Source organism: Salmo trutta, chromosome 1 (assembly GCF_901001165.1).
Source record: "Salmo trutta chromosome 1, fSalTru1.1, whole genome shotgun sequence".
NCBI lineage: Eukaryota > Metazoa > Chordata > Actinopteri > Salmoniformes > Salmonidae > Salmo > Salmo trutta.
Window position 1 is genome coordinate 74,609,838 of NC_042957.1, and position 19,136 is coordinate 74,628,973.

Consider the following 19,136-nt stretch of genomic DNA (forward strand, 5'->3'; position numbering starts at 1 on the left):
CTCAGAAGGCGCCAGAACGATGAATGGTGGCTTTGCAGGCCATGGCTGAAAAACATTAGCGCATTTGGATAGTGGTCGATCTGAGGACAATGAGACTGGAGGCGCGTGCACGAGCCGACACCATGTTTACTTTCTCTCTCTTTGAACGAAAACAACGACTCCCGGTCGGAATATTATCGCTTTTTTATGAGAAAAATCGCATAAAAATTGATTTTAAACAGCGTTTGACATGCTTCGAAGTACGGTAATGGAACATTTTGAAATGTTTTGTCACGAAACGCGTCGGGCGCGTCACCCTTCTTTACCCTTCGGATAGTGTCTTGAACGCACGAACAAAACGCCGCTATTTGATTATAACTATGGATTATTTGGAACCAAACCAACATTTGTTATTGAAGTAGAAGTTCTGGGAGTGCATTCTGATGAAGAACAGCAAAGGTAATCAAACTTTTCTAATAGTAAATCGGAGTTTGGTGAGTACCACACTTGGTGGGTGTCAAAATAGCTAGCCTGTGATGGCCGGGCTATCTACTCAGAATATTGCAAAATGTGCTTTCACCGAAAAGCTATTTTAAAATCGGACATAGCGAGTGCATAAAGGAGTTCTGTATCTATAATTCTTAAAATAATTGTTATGTTTTTTGTGAACGTTTATCGTGAGTAATTTAGTAAATTCACCGGAAGTGTTCGGTGGGAATGCTAGTCACATGCTAGTCACATGCTAATGTAAAAAGCTGGTTTTTGATATAAATATGAACTTGATTGAACAAAACATGCATGTATTGTATAACATAATGTCCTAGGATTGTCATCTGATGAAGATCATCAAAGGTTAGTGCTGCATTTAGCTGTGGTTTGGGTTTATGTGACATTATATGCTAGCTTGAAAAATGGGTGTCTGATTATTTCTGGCTGGGTACTCTGCTGACATAATCTAATGTTTTGCTTTCGTTGTAAAGCCTTTTTGAAATCGGACAGTGTGGTTAGATTAACGAGAGTCTTGTCTTTAAAATGGTGTAAAATAGTCATATGTTTGAGAAATTTAAGTAATAGCATTTCTAAGGTATTTGAATATTGCGCCACGGGATTACACTGGCTGTTGAGTAGGTGGGACGCAAGCGTCCCACCTAGCCCATAGAGGTTAAAGAACCCATTGCCCTTTATGGTTGTGAGGTGTGGTGTCCACTCGCTAACCAAGAATTCACAAAATGGGACAAACACCAAATTGAGACTCTGCATGCAGAATTTTGCAAAAATATCCCCAGTGAACAACGTAAAACACCAAATAATGCATGGAGAGCAGAATTAGGTCGATACCCGCTAATTATCAAAATCCAGAAAAGAGCCGTTAAATTCTGTTGATTCTTTGAGTCTCTTGACAACAAGGTAGGTGAAATTCGAGTAAGGGTTGCCTTCCAGAGAGACATCAGAGACTAACATTCTCTGTTTCACTGAAACAAGGCTCTCTTGGGATATGTTGTCGGAATCAGTCCACCCACCGGGTTTCTCCATGCATCGCGCCAACAGAGATAAACACCCCTCTGGGAAGAGGATGGGCGGGGGTGTATGCTTTATGATTAACAACTCATGGTGTGATCATAACAACACACAGGAACTCAAGTCCTTCTGCTTACCCGACTTAGAATTCCTTACAATCAAATGCAGGCCATTCTACCTACCAAGAGAATTCTCGTCAGTTATAGTCACAGCTGTGTACATCCCCTCTCAAGTGAACACCAAGACGGCCCTCAAGGAACTTCACTGGACTCTATGTAAACTGGAAACTATATACCCGGAGGCTGCATTTATTGTAGCTGGGGATTTTAACAAAGCAAATTGAGATCAATGTTACCTAACTTTTATCAGCATATTGATTGCACGACAAATAGGGCTAATACCCTAGACCACTGCTACTCTAACTTCCGTGATGCATACAAAGCCCTCTCCTGCCCCCCCTTTGGCAAATCCGACCCTGACGCCATCTTGCTCGTCCCGGCTTATAGGCAGAAACTCAAACAGGACGTATCAGTGACGAGAACCATTCAACACTTGTCTGACTAATCGGAAGCCACGCTTCAAGATTGTTTTGATCACGCGGACTGGAATATGTTCCAGTCAGTCTCTGAGAACGACATTGATCTATACGCTGACACGGTGAGTGCGTTTTATAAATAAGTGCATTGGAGATGTCGTACCCATGGTGACTAATAAAACCTACCTTAACCAGAAACCGTGGATGGATGGCGGCATTTGCGAAAAACTGAAAGCTCGATCTATCGCATTTAACCATGGAAAGAGGTCTGGTAATATGGCTGAATATAAACAGTGTAGTTATTCCCTCCGCAAGGCAATCAAACAAGCGAAATGCAGCTACAGGGACAAGGTGGAGTCGCAATTCAACGGCTCAGACACAAGGCGTATGTGGCAGGGTCTACAGGAAATCACGGACTACAAAAGCAGCCATGTCACGGATACCGCTGTCACGCTTCCAGACAAATTAAACACCTTATTTTCCCTCTTTGAGGATACAGTGCCATCGTCGCGGCTCGCTAACAAAGACTGCGTCCCCCCCCTCCTCCTAAGTGGCTGACGTGAGTGAAATATTTAAACATGTTAACCCTCGCAAGGCTGCAGGCCCAGACAGCATCCCTAGCCACGTCCTCAGAGCATGCAAAGACCAGCTGGTTGGTGTGTTTACAGACATATTTAATCGCTCCCTATCCCAGTCTGTTGTCCCCATATGCTTCAAGATGGCTACCATTGTTCCTGTACCCAAGAAGGCAAAGATAACTGAACTAAATGACTACTGCCCCGTAGCACTCACTTCTGTCATCATGAAGTGCTTTGAGAGGCTAGTCAAGGATCATATCACCTCTACATTACCGGCCACCCTAGACCCACTTCAGTTTGCATACCGCCCCAACAGGTCCACAGATGACGCAATCGCCATCGCACTACACACTGCCCTATCCCATCTGGACAAAAGGAATACTTATGTAAGAATGCTGTTCATTGACTACAGCTCAGCATTCAACACCATAGTACCCTCCAAGCTCATCATCAAGCTGGAGGCCCTGGGTCTCAGCCCCTCCCCGTGCAACTGGGTCCTGGACTTTCTGACGGGCCGCCCCCCAGGTGGTGAAGGTAGGAAACAACATCTCCACTTCGCTGACCCTCAACACTGGGGCCCCACAAGGGTGTGTGCTCAGCCCTCTCCTGTACTCCCTGTTCACCCACGACTGCGTGGCCATGCACGCCTCCAACTCAATCATCAAGTTTGCATACGACACAACAGTAGTGGGCTTGATGACCAACAACGACGAGACAGCCTACAGGGAGGAGGTGAGGGCACTCGGAGTGTGGTGTCAGGAAAACAACCTCTCACTCAACGTCAACAAAACAAAGGAGATGATCATGGACTTCAGGAAACAGCAGAGGGAGCCCCCCCATATCCACATCAAAGGGACAGCTTTGGAGAAGGTGGAAAGTTTTAAGTTCCTGGGCGTACACATCACAGACCAACTGAAATGGTCCACCCACACAGACAGTGTGTTGAAGAAGGCGCAATATCGCCTCTTCAACTTCAGGAGGCTGAAGAAATTTGGCTTGTCACCCAAAACCCTGACAAACCTTTACAGATGCACAATCGAGAGCATCCTGTCGAGCTGTATCACAGCCTGGTACGGCAACTGTACCACCCTCAACCGCAAGGCTCTCCAGAGGGTAGTGCGGTCTGCACAACGCATCACCAGGGGCAAACTACCTGCCCTCCAGGACACCTACAGCACACGATGTCACAGGAAGGCCAAAAAGATCATCAAGGACAACAGCCACCCGAGCCACTGCCTGTTCACACCGCTATCATCCAGAAGGCGAGGTCAGTACAGGTGCATCCAAGCTGGGACCGAGAGAATGAGAAACAGGTTCTATCTAAAGGCCATCAGACTGCTAAACAGCAAACAGCAACACCCACCCGTAGCACACGCTTCAGCAGGTATATCTCACTGGTCACCCCCAAAGCTAACACCCCCTTTGGCCGCCTTTCCTTCCAGTTCTCTGCTACCAATGACTGGAACGAATTGCAAAAATCGCTGAAACTGGAGACTTATATTTCCCTCACTAACTTTAAACATCAGCTATCTGAGCAGCAAATAGCCCACCCAATCTACCTACCTCATCCCCATATTGTTTTTATTTACTTTTCTGCTCTTTTGCACACCAGTACTTCTACTTGCACATCATCATCTTCACATCTATCACTCCAGTGATAATTTGCTAAATTATAATTACCTCGCTACTATGGCCTATTTATTGCCTTACCTCCTCACGCCATTTGCACACACTGTATATAGACTTTCTTTTGTTTTCTATTGTGTTATTGACTGTACGCTTGTTTATTCCATGTGTAACTCTATGTTGTTATTTGTGTCACACTGCTTTGCTTTATCTTGGCCAGATCGCAGTTGTAAATGAGAACTTGTTCTCAACTAGCCTACCTGGTTAAATAAAGGTGATAAAAAATATATATTTAAAAAAGTATCACTAACTCAGAGAGGCTGCTGCCTACATTGAGACCCAATCACTGGACACTTTAATAAATGGATCCCTAGTCACTTTAAACAATGCCACTTTAAATAATGCCACTTTAATAATGTTTACATATCTTACATTACTCATATCACATGTATATACAGTATTTTATACCATCTACTGCACTTTTCCTATGCCACTCGGCCATCACTCATCCATATACTGTACTTATATGTACAAATTCTCATTCACCCCGTTAGATTTCTGTGTATTAGGTAGTTGTTGGGAATTGTTATATTACTTCTTAGATATTAGATATTACTGCACTGTTGGATCTAGAAGCACAAGCATTTCACTACACTTGCATTAACATCTGCTAACCATGTGTATGTGACCAATAAAATTGTATTGGATTTGAGAAAGCCCGCCGAAAGCAGACCTGGCTCTCAAGAGAAGACAGTGTATGTGCACACTGCCCACAAAATGAGTTGGAAACTGAGCTGCACTTCCTAACCTCCTGCCAAATGTATGACCATATTAGAGACACAGATTTCCCTCAGATTACACAGACCCACAAAGAACTAGTAAACAAATCCAATTTTGATGCCATCACAGCAGCAAGATGTGTGACCTGTTGTCACAAGAAAAGGGCAACCAGTGAAGAACAAACACCATTGTAAATACAATCTATATTTATGTTTATTTATTTTCCCTTTTGTACTTCAACTATTTGCACACCATCACAACACTGCATAGAGACATAATGACAATTGAAATGTCTTTATTCTTTTGTGAGTGTAATGTTTACTGTTTATTTCACTTGCTTTGGCATTGTAAAGATATGTTTCTCATGCCCTTTGAATTGAGAAAGAGAGAGAATTTAACTTCTCTTTCACACACACAGGAAACAATGTGAAGGTTTCCTGCTATTGGCTTTATCAGTATGCAAATTTGAACTGCAAGTCAGTTAAGAACAAATTCCTATTTGCAATAACAGCCTAGGAACAGTGGGTTAACTGCCTTGTTCAGAACAACAGATTTTTACCTTGTCAGCCCAGGGTTTTGATCCACCAACCTTTTGGTTACTGGCCCTACACTCTAACCACTAGGCTACCTGTCGCCCCAATACTTTTTCCTCATAGCTATTTATAGAAAGTGGAAGAGTTATAAACTTTTACCTTTGTTCTGAAACTGCAGAACGTTGATGTTGATGTCACCTCCTACTGTGGAGTTTATCTCTGGGGCAATTACAATGCTTCCACCCTGAGCTGTGATGGTAGACTGGGGATTGTAGGTTGGTCTGTGCAGGGGGAGAGAGACAGAGATAGGAGATAGAGGTAACCCTGTGTCCTTACCCTGCTACTACAACACAAGGTAAAACTCTGACCTCAAACATTTCATTGAAATCGGTCTCACCTTTGTTGACAGGGCGTTTCTCCACCGATGAGACTGCTGTCCTCTGCTATCCTCCCTTCAGTGTACCCCTTTTTTCTTCCCCAAGACAAACTACTATCTTTGGAGAAAGTGGTAGTGTCCCTATCTTCTCTCCTCCCATTGAAGCAAATGCACCCCATTTCTTTCTCTCAATCTCAATCTATGGAACATGAGTGAACTCATGAACATATTAGGGTCCCACATTAAACAAAGTACAACTTATAAAGGCTTTATAAAGCATACATAAAGGCTTCATAAGTACTACATAAATGCTTCACAAATCATCTAAGTGTATTTCATACTTTATAAATGGTGTATAAAGGGTGACATCATATCTGCTGTAGGGTAAAATGCCAAATGTCACATAAAGCACTAGGTATGTTTATACACCATTTTAGAGTATGACATGTTTCCTAAATCTATCTTTGAAGCTTTAAAGTATTTCAAATCCATTCCAGTTTGATAAATTGTCAAGTACACTTGACTTTATGTTCCACCAGAAATAGGTTCAACAAAGATTTACTCCAAATGTTACTCCAAAACGAATCTATTGTAATTATTAAGGGAAGATTCTTACCTTGTGTGATAAATTGACTGTGTAGTGTGAAAGAGGGTGAGGATGTGACCACGGAGGAAATGGAACAAGACAACAAAAACCTGAACAAAAACCCCACCCTGAAGGTTTAGACACATCACCGTTGCGCAACAAAACAAAGCTTGCTTTTTCGGCCATTCTAAATCAAAAGTATATACACATATATTAGTAGGCTATACGTAAAGATTAAATTGAGAATATAGCGTGACAATATTGTAAAATGCATGCCAACATGTGAATTCTAGACTGCACAACAAAGAGCCAGCACAACAGAGAGCAGAGCCTTCCCTCAGAGCCTTCCCTTTTTCAAATCATTCGTCTCATCATGCAGCCTTAATATATTAGACCTCAAAACATGTGCATCACAACTAACGTTGGATACGTAACTCTAAATGAAGCATATAGGAGGACATGTTTATTCGTTAACCGCTCAACACAGAATAGCTGCATGTGCGCACTCCCTTAAATCGTTTGGGGAAAAATATAATTTCTATTTAAGTTAACTATGTTCAATTGTTCAGTATATACAATATTTCTTTAGACCTGTCTAAAATAAGTAAAATATTGATTGTGATGGTGTGAGCTATATCAAATGGATTAGTCTTTTTAAAATGTAGATATTCCAAAGGTCTGCATCAGTGCCTTGTAAGATGTGTTGAAGCCAGGAGACGCTAAACCTGTTTATGTTAATTAACTGTCAGTTACCATGAGACCAGCAGTTTTTGGAATGACAATCACCTGCTAACAAAATTTAATGACCACAACAGCCCAACAACTATAACTGTTCCTGTTGATTTCCTGTTGTGCAGTCTCTCTTCTGTCACTGTGTCGGTCTGTCACTCCTAAGTGTTCATTGCTATCACATATAGAGCCAACATATTAAGGAACTGGCAGTACACGTGTTTCTGTTTTCTTCCTATACTCTTAGGGGGGGGGGAAAGCTGCTATCTAGAACCTAAAAGGCTGTGCCTGGCTGCCCTACATGTTCCCCCACCCTAAGGGGCAAAATGTAGTGAAACGTACAGTGACGTGTGTCTCTCGCTTCCTGTGAAAAGCAGAGAAACCAAGCCAGGCATATCGCAATATTTAAAAATACAATCGCGGAGAAATTGTTTGGACAACAAATGTATATTGCTTTAGCATGGACATCACAGACCCGAATCTTTTTCGTTCCTGCAATGGTGTAAAAAAAAGGAACCGAATGCGCCTCTTAGTTCATAGAGCGGTGGTGACATGAAACTCCCGAAGTCTTCCAACGGTTATAATTAGGATTGTGGTGCTGCAGGTGCACAGCAGAGCGACGCTCCAAACTTCTCAGAATGGTGCCATGTCTCGCAAGATCACTTCATTATTAATTAGTAATCTACATAACAAACAGAATTTAATAGCATGATAATGTCGGGCTACATAATGTAATTTCTTATGACAATTTAGGATGATTGTGCTGAAATGATGGATTGTATTTCTCATGTGGTGGCTGTTTAACTCCATGTGCTCTCAGTCTGGTTAGCCACCCTTATTTACATCACTCAATAAGATCGAAATGCATATTACCATGAAACTGATTGGGATCAAATGGTTGACGTCATGCAGCATGGACGTTTCACCTGTAAGACGTGAATAATTATCATTCGGGATTGACAGTGATAATGGCCTAATGTATAATAAAGTAAGCATAATTTGGTGTTTTAGGATTTAAAACATAAAACATTTTCCTTTAGCCACTTACAGTATGTGTAGGCACAACACAATCTCAGATTCAATTCTTGCATATATGTACATAATGCATTTCAGCTAATTTTGTGCGTTTTTGTGTGGCTTAATTCGTGCGAAAAGAAACACATTTAACCAGCTACACAAAAGTCTTTGGAACAACCAAATAGACGCGATAGTTTATATTTAATTTTTGTTCTAAATGGCCAATTCAACGTTATGAATATACAGAAATGTTGTCTTCATTTAACCTGTTTTAAAATGTGTAGTTGTATGCTTATTTGTAGTGTTTTAAACTTGCTGAACAGAATTTGTGAGAAAAGACACACATTTACGTGCGACTTAATTCCTGGGATTTTTTTATTTATTAATGCCAGTGCTGTTTTCTATGCTGCATTTCGCTTAATACTTTGGGATACTGGTGCACCTGTAATCAGAAAGGCCCTTTTTTCGTGTCGGCAACAGTGCATGATTTTCTTCATAATGCATGTATTACATGTTAAACAGGTTAATGTAAATAATGAATTGTTGGCTTACACTTATGGCACTTCCAAGGCCGTTTAATGATTATTATTACGGTCATGTTAATCATGTTATATACTTAGGCTACTGTAACGCGTTCAACCAGTTAACAAGTCAGAAATGTAAGTTTCCTAGTAGCGACTAGCACTTCAATGATGCTGGCTTCACATTGTCATGGGAAAATGGGAAGTTGTAACTCCGACATGATTGTGTTCAAGTGCTTTTGAAGTCGGAACTATTCTTAAACCAATAAGATTGGCAACATCATTTTCTAATTTCCCAATTGTAATTCCTATTTGGAGGGTCATTCAAGTGAAATTTCCCAGTCGGAAGTAGGAATTTCTGAGAACTCCGATAGCACCGGAACGAGGAATTAGTATGTGTGAGTATGGTCTGGGTCGCGGCGTGTCCAGCCCTCATATCCATTCACGACCACCGCGGAGTGAGTGTCAGTAGCCTAGAATATGTCCGTGCAGTCAACTAGTATAATTATTGTTTGTGACGTAAGTATGGTGATTATTAATAAGGTTCTGGTCGTCTGAGATACCAACAGGCTATACAACAAACAATATAACTATAGAATTTAGAAACTAAAGTAATAGTGAAATAAATGCAAAAAATAAAATATAACAAACAAATGTTTGGTTGCTTTAATAAGACTAATAAGTCATGTCTACACAATAATATATTTCAAGGAGTGGATCCATTGTTTAGCCTACATCCATTGTTTAGCCTACATCCATTGTTTAGCCTACATCCATTGTTTAGCCTACATCCGATGTTTAGCCTACATCCGATGTTTAGCCTACATCCATTGTTTAGCCTACATCCGATGTTTAGCCTACATCCGATGTTTAGCCTACATCCGATGTTTAGCCTACATCCGATGTTTAGCCTACATCCGATGTTTAGCCTACATCCGATGTTTAGCCTACATCCATTGTTTAGCCTACATCCATTGTTTAGCCTACATCCATTGTTTAGCCTACATCCGATGTTTAGCCTACATCCATTGTTTAGCCTACATCCGATGTTTAGCCTACTTCCATTGTTTAGCCTACATCCGATGTTTAGTCTCCATCCGATGTTTAGCCTACATCCATTGTTTAGCCTACATCCGATGTTTAGCCTACATCCGATGTTTAGCCTACATCCATTGTTTAGCCAACATCCGATGTTTAGCCTACATCCATTGTTTAGCCTACATCCGATGTTTAGCCTACATCCGATGTTTAGCCTACATCCATTGTTTAGCCTACATCCGATGTTTAGCCTACATCCATTGTTTAGCCTACATCCGATGTTTAGCCTACATCCATTGTTTAGCCTACATCCGATGTTTAGCCTACATCCGCTGTTTAGCCTACATCCATTGTTTAGCCTACATCCGATGTTTAGCCTACATCCGATGTTTAGCCTACATCCGATGTTTAGCCTACATCCATTGTTTAGCCTACATCCGATGTTTAGCCTACATCCGATGTTTAGCCTACATCCGATGTTTAGCCTACATCCATTGTTTAGCCTACATCCGATGTTTAGCCTACATCCATTGTTTAGCCTACATCCGATGTTTAGCCTACATCCATTGTTTAGCCTACATCCGATGTTTAGCCTACATCCGATGTTTAGCCTACATCCGATGTTTAGCCTACATCCATTGTTTAGCCTACATCCGATGTTTAGCCTACATCTGTCTTCAGATTTATTTTATGGGTGATTTTTCCATTAAATACATTTCTTTCAATGTACCACTCCGCTCTAGTATGAATGTCCTCTTTCAACCAATGCTCTTTTATACATTTATTTCTTGAAGACGAGGATATTCAACAGGTAGGCATTTTGAAACCGTTCAGAGATTACTCCAAGTAATGGCACTCTTTGGGATCTTTGCCAGGGAACATTTAAATACATTATCAATGGCAAATACTGTTTCCTATGCTTGATTTCACTTAATATTTTGGGGTGTTGTTGCACTCATTGCAGTCAGAAAACATATGTTATGATCATTTCGAAAGTTCATTTCGAAAGTTCATAAGAGACATAAATCTCACCAACATCGAATGTAATGTTTAGCAATGTAACGGAGGTTCTCATTTCAGGAAGAGCTCATGACGTCTGGCTGCAGCTTTGCAGCTTTGAGATGGAACCTACCACTACTCAGAATAGACCTGTAACCACAGGAGGGTTGGGCCAGTAACCGAGAAGTTGCTATATCGAATCCCCAAGCTGACAAGATAATCATCTGTCGTTTTGCCCCTGAACAAGGCAGTTAACCCACTGTTCCTAGGCCGTCATTGTAAATATGAATTTGTTCTTAAAACAGTAGCCTGACATTATCATGCTATTATATTCGGTGTGTTATGTAGATTACTAATTAATCATGAAGTGATCTTGCGAAACATAGCACCAGCCGCTCTGCAGTGTAATTGTCAATGAAAATGACTGTAAATGGTTTTCTTACTACCTGGGGTGGCAAGTAGCCTAGTGGTTAGAGCATTGAGACAGTAACCGAAAGGTTGCTGAATCGTAATCCCCGCGCCGATGATGTAAAAATCGGTCGTTCTGCCCCTGAACAAGGCTGTTACCCGGTAGGCCGTCATTGTAAATAAGAATTTGTCCTTAAATTACTTGCCTAGTTAAATGAAGAATTTTGAGAGTTGTCGCAGTATGTCAACCACCTACTGTCAAACTGGCACACTCTTTTACTGTAAAACTGGCACACCCTTTTACTGTAAAACTGGGAACCTCCTCTAGGCCATTTTAATGCAAAACAAATATTATGAAATACAAGTTTTCTTAACAGAAATACATTTTCTAAATAGGATCAAATGTTTAATTTCATTTTCCTCAAATCTCCTATAGCTGCATTTAGATATTACCTCACCAACATGAAAAAAATCCAGCTATATTCATAACCATACATACATGATGACTAAAACGTTTATTTTGTTGTATTTGACTCTGGTGACAATAAAACAGTTATTGAAATTGTTGAGGTGTAATGTCTTTCTGGTTTAATTCTACAACATGATCATTAGAGTGTATGACATGTGGAGAATGTAGAGCTGATAGGTCCTACATGAAGTTCATTGTATTTTATTTATAGGCTGTAATTACATATAGGCTACATCATAGCATTATCATCAAGTATGATGATAATAATAATACATGATAAAAATAATAATAATAGTACATGATAATAATAATAATAATACATAATAATAATAATACATGATAACAATAATAATAATAGTACATGATAATAATAATAATAATACATAATAATAATAATACATGATAACAATAATAATAATAGTACATGATAATAATAATAATAATACATAATAATAATAATACATGATAACAATAATAATAATAGTACATGATAATAATAATAATAATACATAATAATAATAATACATGATAATAATAATAATAATACTCACAATACATGACAATAATAATACATGATAACAATAATAATAAGAATAATACATGATAAAAATAATAATGATAATAATCATACATTCTTAATGTTCCACATAAATACATTTAATTTAACTAGGCAAGTGAATTAAGAACAAATTCTTATTTGCAATGACGGCCTACCCCGGAAAAGTGAGTTAACTGCGGGTAGCCTATGGTTAGAACGTTGGACTTGTACATTTTAGTCATTTAGCAGAGGCGCTTATCCAGAGCGACTTACAGTAGTGAATGCAATTCATTTCATACATTTTTTTTCTCGTACTGGCCCCCGTGGGAATCGAACCCACAACCCTAGCGTTGCAAACACCATTGCAAACACCATGCTCTACCAACTGAGCCACAGGGAGGCCGACTTGTAACCGAAAGGTTGCAAGATTGAGTCCCCGAGCTGACAAGGTGAAACTCTGTCGTTCTGCCCCTGAACAAGGCAACCGAGGCCGTCGTTGAAAATAAAAATGTGTTCTTAACTGACTTGCCTAGTAAAATAAAAAAACAACGACAGATTTTTACCTTGTCAGTTCGGGGATTAGATTAAGCAACCTTTTGGTTACTAGCCCAACACTCTAACCACTAGGCTACCTGCGGCCCCCACGCACGCACCTGCACAAATCCACACATTTGTATAAATAATTGAAGTTTATCATTATTATATTGAAATTACTCATATACTCTCCAATTTATCCTTCATTTTTTTTGCACTGGCCACCCGTGCGAATCGAACCCACAACCATGGCGTTGCTCACACCATGCTCTACCAACTGAGCCACAGGGAAGAGTATGGGACAATGGGATGATTCTGTAGTGTTCCGGAAAACGAATTTTCAGAAAGTGTCCCACTTTACCAATACTCACCCTAATTATATAATTTGGTAAATGTATTTCAATTTCTCTGCATCACTTCCAGCACCCCTTTCTGCAGCGCTATGTTCTCTTCTATGCGCTGTGCTCTACCCAAGGCCTAATAAATTATTCAACACTTCTTATTATTAATTACATCCCCTGTGGTCAGTAATCTCATATGAAGTTATTCGGTAGGTAGGCCTACTGTAACAACAATATTTAAAATAATATATCAGCAAGTAGCCTACAATTATGAGAATAAATGCAGTAAGTCAATTAAGACACTATTGGTTTAAGCTATATTGTTATTGAAACGATTACCTTTTCTAACAAATGTCTTGAATAGCCTATGGGAAAGTGTACAAATGTGTATTCGCCTAAGGAGGGCTTACAGCAGCACCTAGATCTTCTGCACAGATTCTGCCAGACCTGGGCCCTGACAGTAAATCTCAGTAAGAGAAAAATTATGGTGTTCCAAAAAAGGTCCAGTTGCCAGGACCACAAATACAAATTCCATCTAGACACGGTTGCCCTAGAGCACACAAACTATACATCCCTCAGCCTAAACATCAGCGCCACAGGTAACTTCCACAAAGCTGTGAACGATCTGAAAGACAAGGCAAGAAGGGCATTCTATGCCTTCGAAAGGAACATAAAATTCGACATACCAATTAGGATCTGGCAAAAAAAATGTGAATCAGTTATAGAACCCATTGCCGTTTATGGTTGTGAGGTCTGGGGTCCGCTCACCAACCAATAATTCACCAAATGGGACAAACACCAAATTGAGACTGCATGCAGAATTCTACAAAAATATCCCCAGTGTACGATGTAAAACACCAAATAATGCACGCAGAGGAAAATTAGGCCAATACCCGCTGATGATCAAAATCCAGAAAAGAGCCGTTAAATTCTACAACCACCTAAAAGGAAGCGATTCCCAAACATTCCATTACATAGCCATCACCTACAGAGAGATGAACCTGGAGAAGAGCCCCCTAAGCAAGCTGGTCCTGAGGCTCTGTTCACAAACACAAACAGACCCCACAGAGCCCCAGGACAGCAACACAATTAGACTCAACCAAATCATGAGAAAACAAAAAAATAACTACTTGACAAATTGGAAAGAATTTACAAAAAAATAAGAGCAAACTAGAATGCTATTTGTCCCTAAACAGAGAGTACACAGTGGCAGAATACCTGACCACTGTGACTAACTCAAAATTAAGGAAATCTTTGACTGTGTACAGACTCAGTGAGCATAGCCTTGCTATTGAGAAAGGCCGCCGTAGGCAGACCTGGCTCTCAAGAGAAGACAGGCTATGTGCACACTGCCCACAAAGTGAGGTGGAAACTGAGCTGCACTTCCTAACCTCCTGCCAAATGTATGACCATATTAGAGACACAGATTTCCCTCAGATTACACAGACCCACAAAGAACTAGTAAACAAATCCAATTTTGATAAACTCCCATATCTACTGGGTGAATGACCACAGTGTGCAATCACAGCAGCAAGATTTGTGACATGTTGCCTCTCTCAAACTGAACAGTTCTCTCAATCTCTTCATTCAAAGACACAATCACGGACAATCTTACTGAGAGTTGTGGCTGCTTTGTGTGATTATAGTTGTCTCTACCTTCTTGCCCAATAATGTTTGTACCATGTTTTGTTGCTACTATGTTGTTGTCATGTTGTGTTGCTACCATGCCGTTTTGTCATGTGTTGCTGCCTTGCTATGTTGTCTTAGGTCTCTCTTTATGTAGTGTTTTTGTCTCTCTTGTTGTGATGTGTGTTTTGTCGTATATTTATATTGTATTTATTTCTTATTTCTAATCCCAGGTCCCGATCCCCACAGGAGGCCTTTTGGCAGGCCGTCATTGTGAATAAGAATGTGTTCATTAACTGACTTTCCTAGTTAAATGAAGGTTATAAAAATAAATAGTGGGGGTATGCGGTACCGGTAAAACGTGAGCCGATTACAATTAATACTTGTCCAAACAACGATAGGCTATTACACCATGAAATAACATTGCGGCTGACATGCAGTAATGTTATTTAATGGTGTAATAGCCTATCGTTGTTTGGACATGTATTAATTGTGATCGCGACTTGACTGGAAACAGGGTGGTAAACGTTTCAAATTGCGTTGTGGTTTGAGGAGAACACATACATTTTGTCAAGGCGGAGATGCGTGGCGGAGACCGAGGCCCTGGTGGTCAACAGTGGACGCAACAGTTCAGGCTACAAGTGTAAACCTAATGACAACCGCATCATGTCATTGCAGTACACGTAGGTGTTTTGTAACAGATGTATCTTTCAATTCAACAAATTGCGGATGCATGGTGCACTGTTGATTTGGATGCCGACATTATTTTGTGAGTGGACAAAGTGCCGGTAGTCTACAGGCGCGTCTGGTTTGACAATCTGATCGTGACTGGTTGTGTTTCTGCCACATTAAAAGGCATAGGCGGCGTGGCCATAAGGCTAAGCTTTCCCTAAAGTAAATTGAATTAAATTGCTAAAATGATATAGCCTAATTAGCAAAATAAAAAAATTGAAAATGACCTATTACACCAGAAAGCATGATTTGGCTACAGAGGATCATTAGCTTTTATATTTATTTTTAAAGCTGTAGATTATTTTAAATCGCATAGCCTACGGTCGGGAATATGGGCAGCGAGCGCTGCAAATGACAAATAGATGATGAATGTTGAGTTGCGACTGTCAGTGAAAAGCAGAGACCCAGCCAGGCATATCCCAATATTTAAAAATACAATCACGGAGAAACTGTTTAGAAAACAAATGTCTAGTGCTGTAGCATGGACATCACCAGCACCTGGCTTTCGGGGCTTTAGCCCCGAATGATTTTGGGTCAGCCCGAATCTTTTTCGCTGCTGCAATGGTGTAAAAAAATTGTAGTCGATTTTTTTACATTTACCCTTTATTTAACTAGTCAAGTCAGTTAAGAACAAATTGTTATTTACAATGACTGCCTACACCGGCCAAACCCGGACGACACTGGGCCAATTGTGCACCGCTATATGGGACTCCCAATCACCGCTGGTTGTGATACAGCCTGGATTCGAATCAGGGTGTCTGTAGTGATCCTTTAGCATTCTCCACACACACATTAGTCCTATAGTCTACCTGATGAGCTTCCCTGATGTTTTTATCTACTTATCATTACCTTTCTGATGCATTTCAGTCACTTAGCCTACCGATGCGAACACACATGTGCACACTTTTCCCATGTTGGGCTCCCGAGTGGCGCAGCGGTCTAAGGCACTGTATCTCAAGAGGCGTCAATATAACCAACAACCAATGCCTGTGTGTTAGTGAGGAAGCATGTGAGGATGATAAAAAGTGTTCAATTGGTATGACGTCATCGTGGTGGGCGTGGCATCCCGTGTGATGACGTGTCTGTAGAGGCATAATGGTATGTAAAATTACGTTGGGTTCTCAGGTAAATAATGTTAGGTTAAGGTTATAAAAACGAAGAAATTATATTCAGTGTCTCATCACAACATATTTTGTAATGGGATGTCATTGTCAATCAAAATGACTGTAAATAGATTTCTTACTGCTCAACTTTTTTTGAATATTGGCATTTTCAGAGTGTCAACGCCTACTGTCAAACTGGGAATCTCCTCTAGGCCATTTTAATGCTAAAAAAAAATATTTCGGGGGATTATGAAATACATTTTCTAAATAGGATCAAATGTTTTATTTCATTTTCCTCAAATCTGCTATAGCAGCATTTTACCTCACCAACATAAAATAAAACTAGCTATATTCATAACCATACAGGTGTATGATGACTAAAACGTTTATTTTGCTGTATTTGACTCTGGTGACAAAACAGTTATTGAAATTGTTGAGGGGTAATGTCTTTCTGGTTTCATTGTATAAAATCTCTATTAGAGTGTTTGTAGTCTTGAGAATGTTGAGCTGATAGGCCTAGATGAAGTTCCTTGTATTTTAATTATAGGCTGTAATTACATACAGACTATCATCATTATAATCAAGTATTATTATTATAATAAATGATAGTCACAATAATACATGATCATTCTTAATATTCCACAAAAATGAATAATGTATTAATAAGAAGTGTATCATTAAAATATTGAAATTAATCGTATCATTCTTTACAATAAATAATGAAGTGTCCCGCTTTTCCAACCAAGGTGTCCCAATTTGCCCTAATCGACATAAAATGCCGAACTGACAAGGTAAAAATCTGTCGTTGTTTTTTTATTTTACTAGGCAAGTCAGTTAAGAACACATTTTTATTTTCAACGACGGCCTGGGTTGCCTTGTTCAGGGGCAGAACGACAGAGTTTCACCTTGTCAGCTCGGGGACTCAATCTTGCAACCTGTCGGTTACAAGTCCAACGCTCTAACCATAGGCTACCTGCAGTTAACCCACTGTTCCGGGTAGGCCGTCATTGCAAATAAGAATTTATCCTTAAGTCACTTGCCTAGTTAAATTAAATGTATTTATGTGGAACATTAAGAATATATTATTATTATCATGATTGTTATTATGATTATTATTATAATGTAATATTATCATTATTATTTTTATCATGTATTATTCTTATTATTATTGTTATCATGTATTATTATTGTCATGTATTGTGAGTATTATTATTATCATGTATTATTATTATTATCATGTACAATTATTATTATTATGTACTATTATTATTATTATGTACTATTATTATTATTATTATGTATTATTGTTATCATGTATTATTATTGTCATGTATTGTGAGTATTATTATTATTATGATGTATTATTATGTATTATTATTATTATCATGTACTATTATTATTATTGTTATCATGTATTATTATTATCATCATACTTGATTATAATGCTATGATGTAGCCTATATGTAATTACAGCCTATAAATAAAATACAATGAACTTCATGTAGGAAGTTGATGAACTTCATGTAGAAGCCTGTGTTTCAGACATAAGGAAGTGGATGGCTGCAAACTTTCTACTTTTAAACTCGGACAAAACAGAGATGCTTGTTCTAGGTCCCAAGAAACAAAGAGATATTCTGTTCAATCTGACAATTAATCTGGATGGTTGTACAGTCATCTCAAATAAAACTGTGACGTAACATTGCAAAAATCAGAAACTTTCTGTCCAAAAATGACGCAGAAAAATGAATCCATGCTTTTGTTACTTCTAGGCTGGACTACTGCAATGCTCTACTTTCCGGCTACCCGGATAAAGCACTAAACAAACTTCAGTTAGTGCTAAATACGGCTGCTAGAATCCTGACTAGAACCAAAAAGTTTGATCATATTACTCCAGTGCTAGCCTCCCTACACTGGCTTCCTGTTAAGGCAAGGGCTGATTTCAAGGTTTTACTGCTAACCTACAAAGCATTACATGGGCTTGCTCCTACCTATCTTTCCGATTTGGCCCTGCCGTACATACCTACACGTACGCTACGGTCACAAGACGCAGGCCTCCTAATTGTCCCTAGAATTTCTAAGCAAACGGCTGGAGGTAGGGCTTTCTCCTATAGAGCTCCATTTTTATGGAATGGTCTGCCTACCCATGTGAGAGACGCAGACTCAGTCTCAACCTTTAAGTCTTTACTGAAGACTTATCTCTTCAGTAGGTCCTATGATTAAGTGTAGTCTGGCCCAGGAGTGTGAAGGTGAACGGAAAGGCTGGAGCAACGAACCGCCCTTGCTGTCTCTGCCTTGCCGGTTCCCCTCTTTCCACTGGGATTCTCTGCCTCTAACCCTATTACAGGGGCTGAGTCACTGACTTACTGGTGTTCTTCCATGCCGTCCATGGGAGGGGTGCGTCACTTGAGTGGGTTGAGTCACTGACGTGGTCTTCCTGTCTGGGTTGGCGCCCCCCCTTGGGTTGTGCCATGGCGGAGATTTTGTGGGCTATACTCGGCCTTGTCTTCGGACGGTAAGTTGGTGGTTGTAGACATCCCTCTAGTGGTGTGGGGGCTGTGCTTTGGCAAAGT

The 19,136-nt window shown here is 39.9% G+C and overlaps 1 protein-coding gene across 6 annotated transcripts in view; it reads right to left on the reverse strand.

Moving 5' to 3' along the window:
- The window catches only part of LOC115207668 (B-cell receptor CD22-like), a 63,211-nt gene that overhangs the window by 30,076 nt on the left and 13,999 nt on the right, over positions 1-19,136 (reverse strand). Inside the window, exon 4 of one of the 6 annotated variants that reach the window (XR_003881036.1) lies at positions 5,709-5,830. The exons of the other annotated variants lie outside the window; for them this stretch is intronic. The gene's annotated coding sequence lies outside the window, so the exon portion shown is untranslated. The remainder of the gene's footprint in view (positions 1-5,708; positions 5,831-19,136) is intronic. 6 annotated transcript variants of the gene reach the window in all.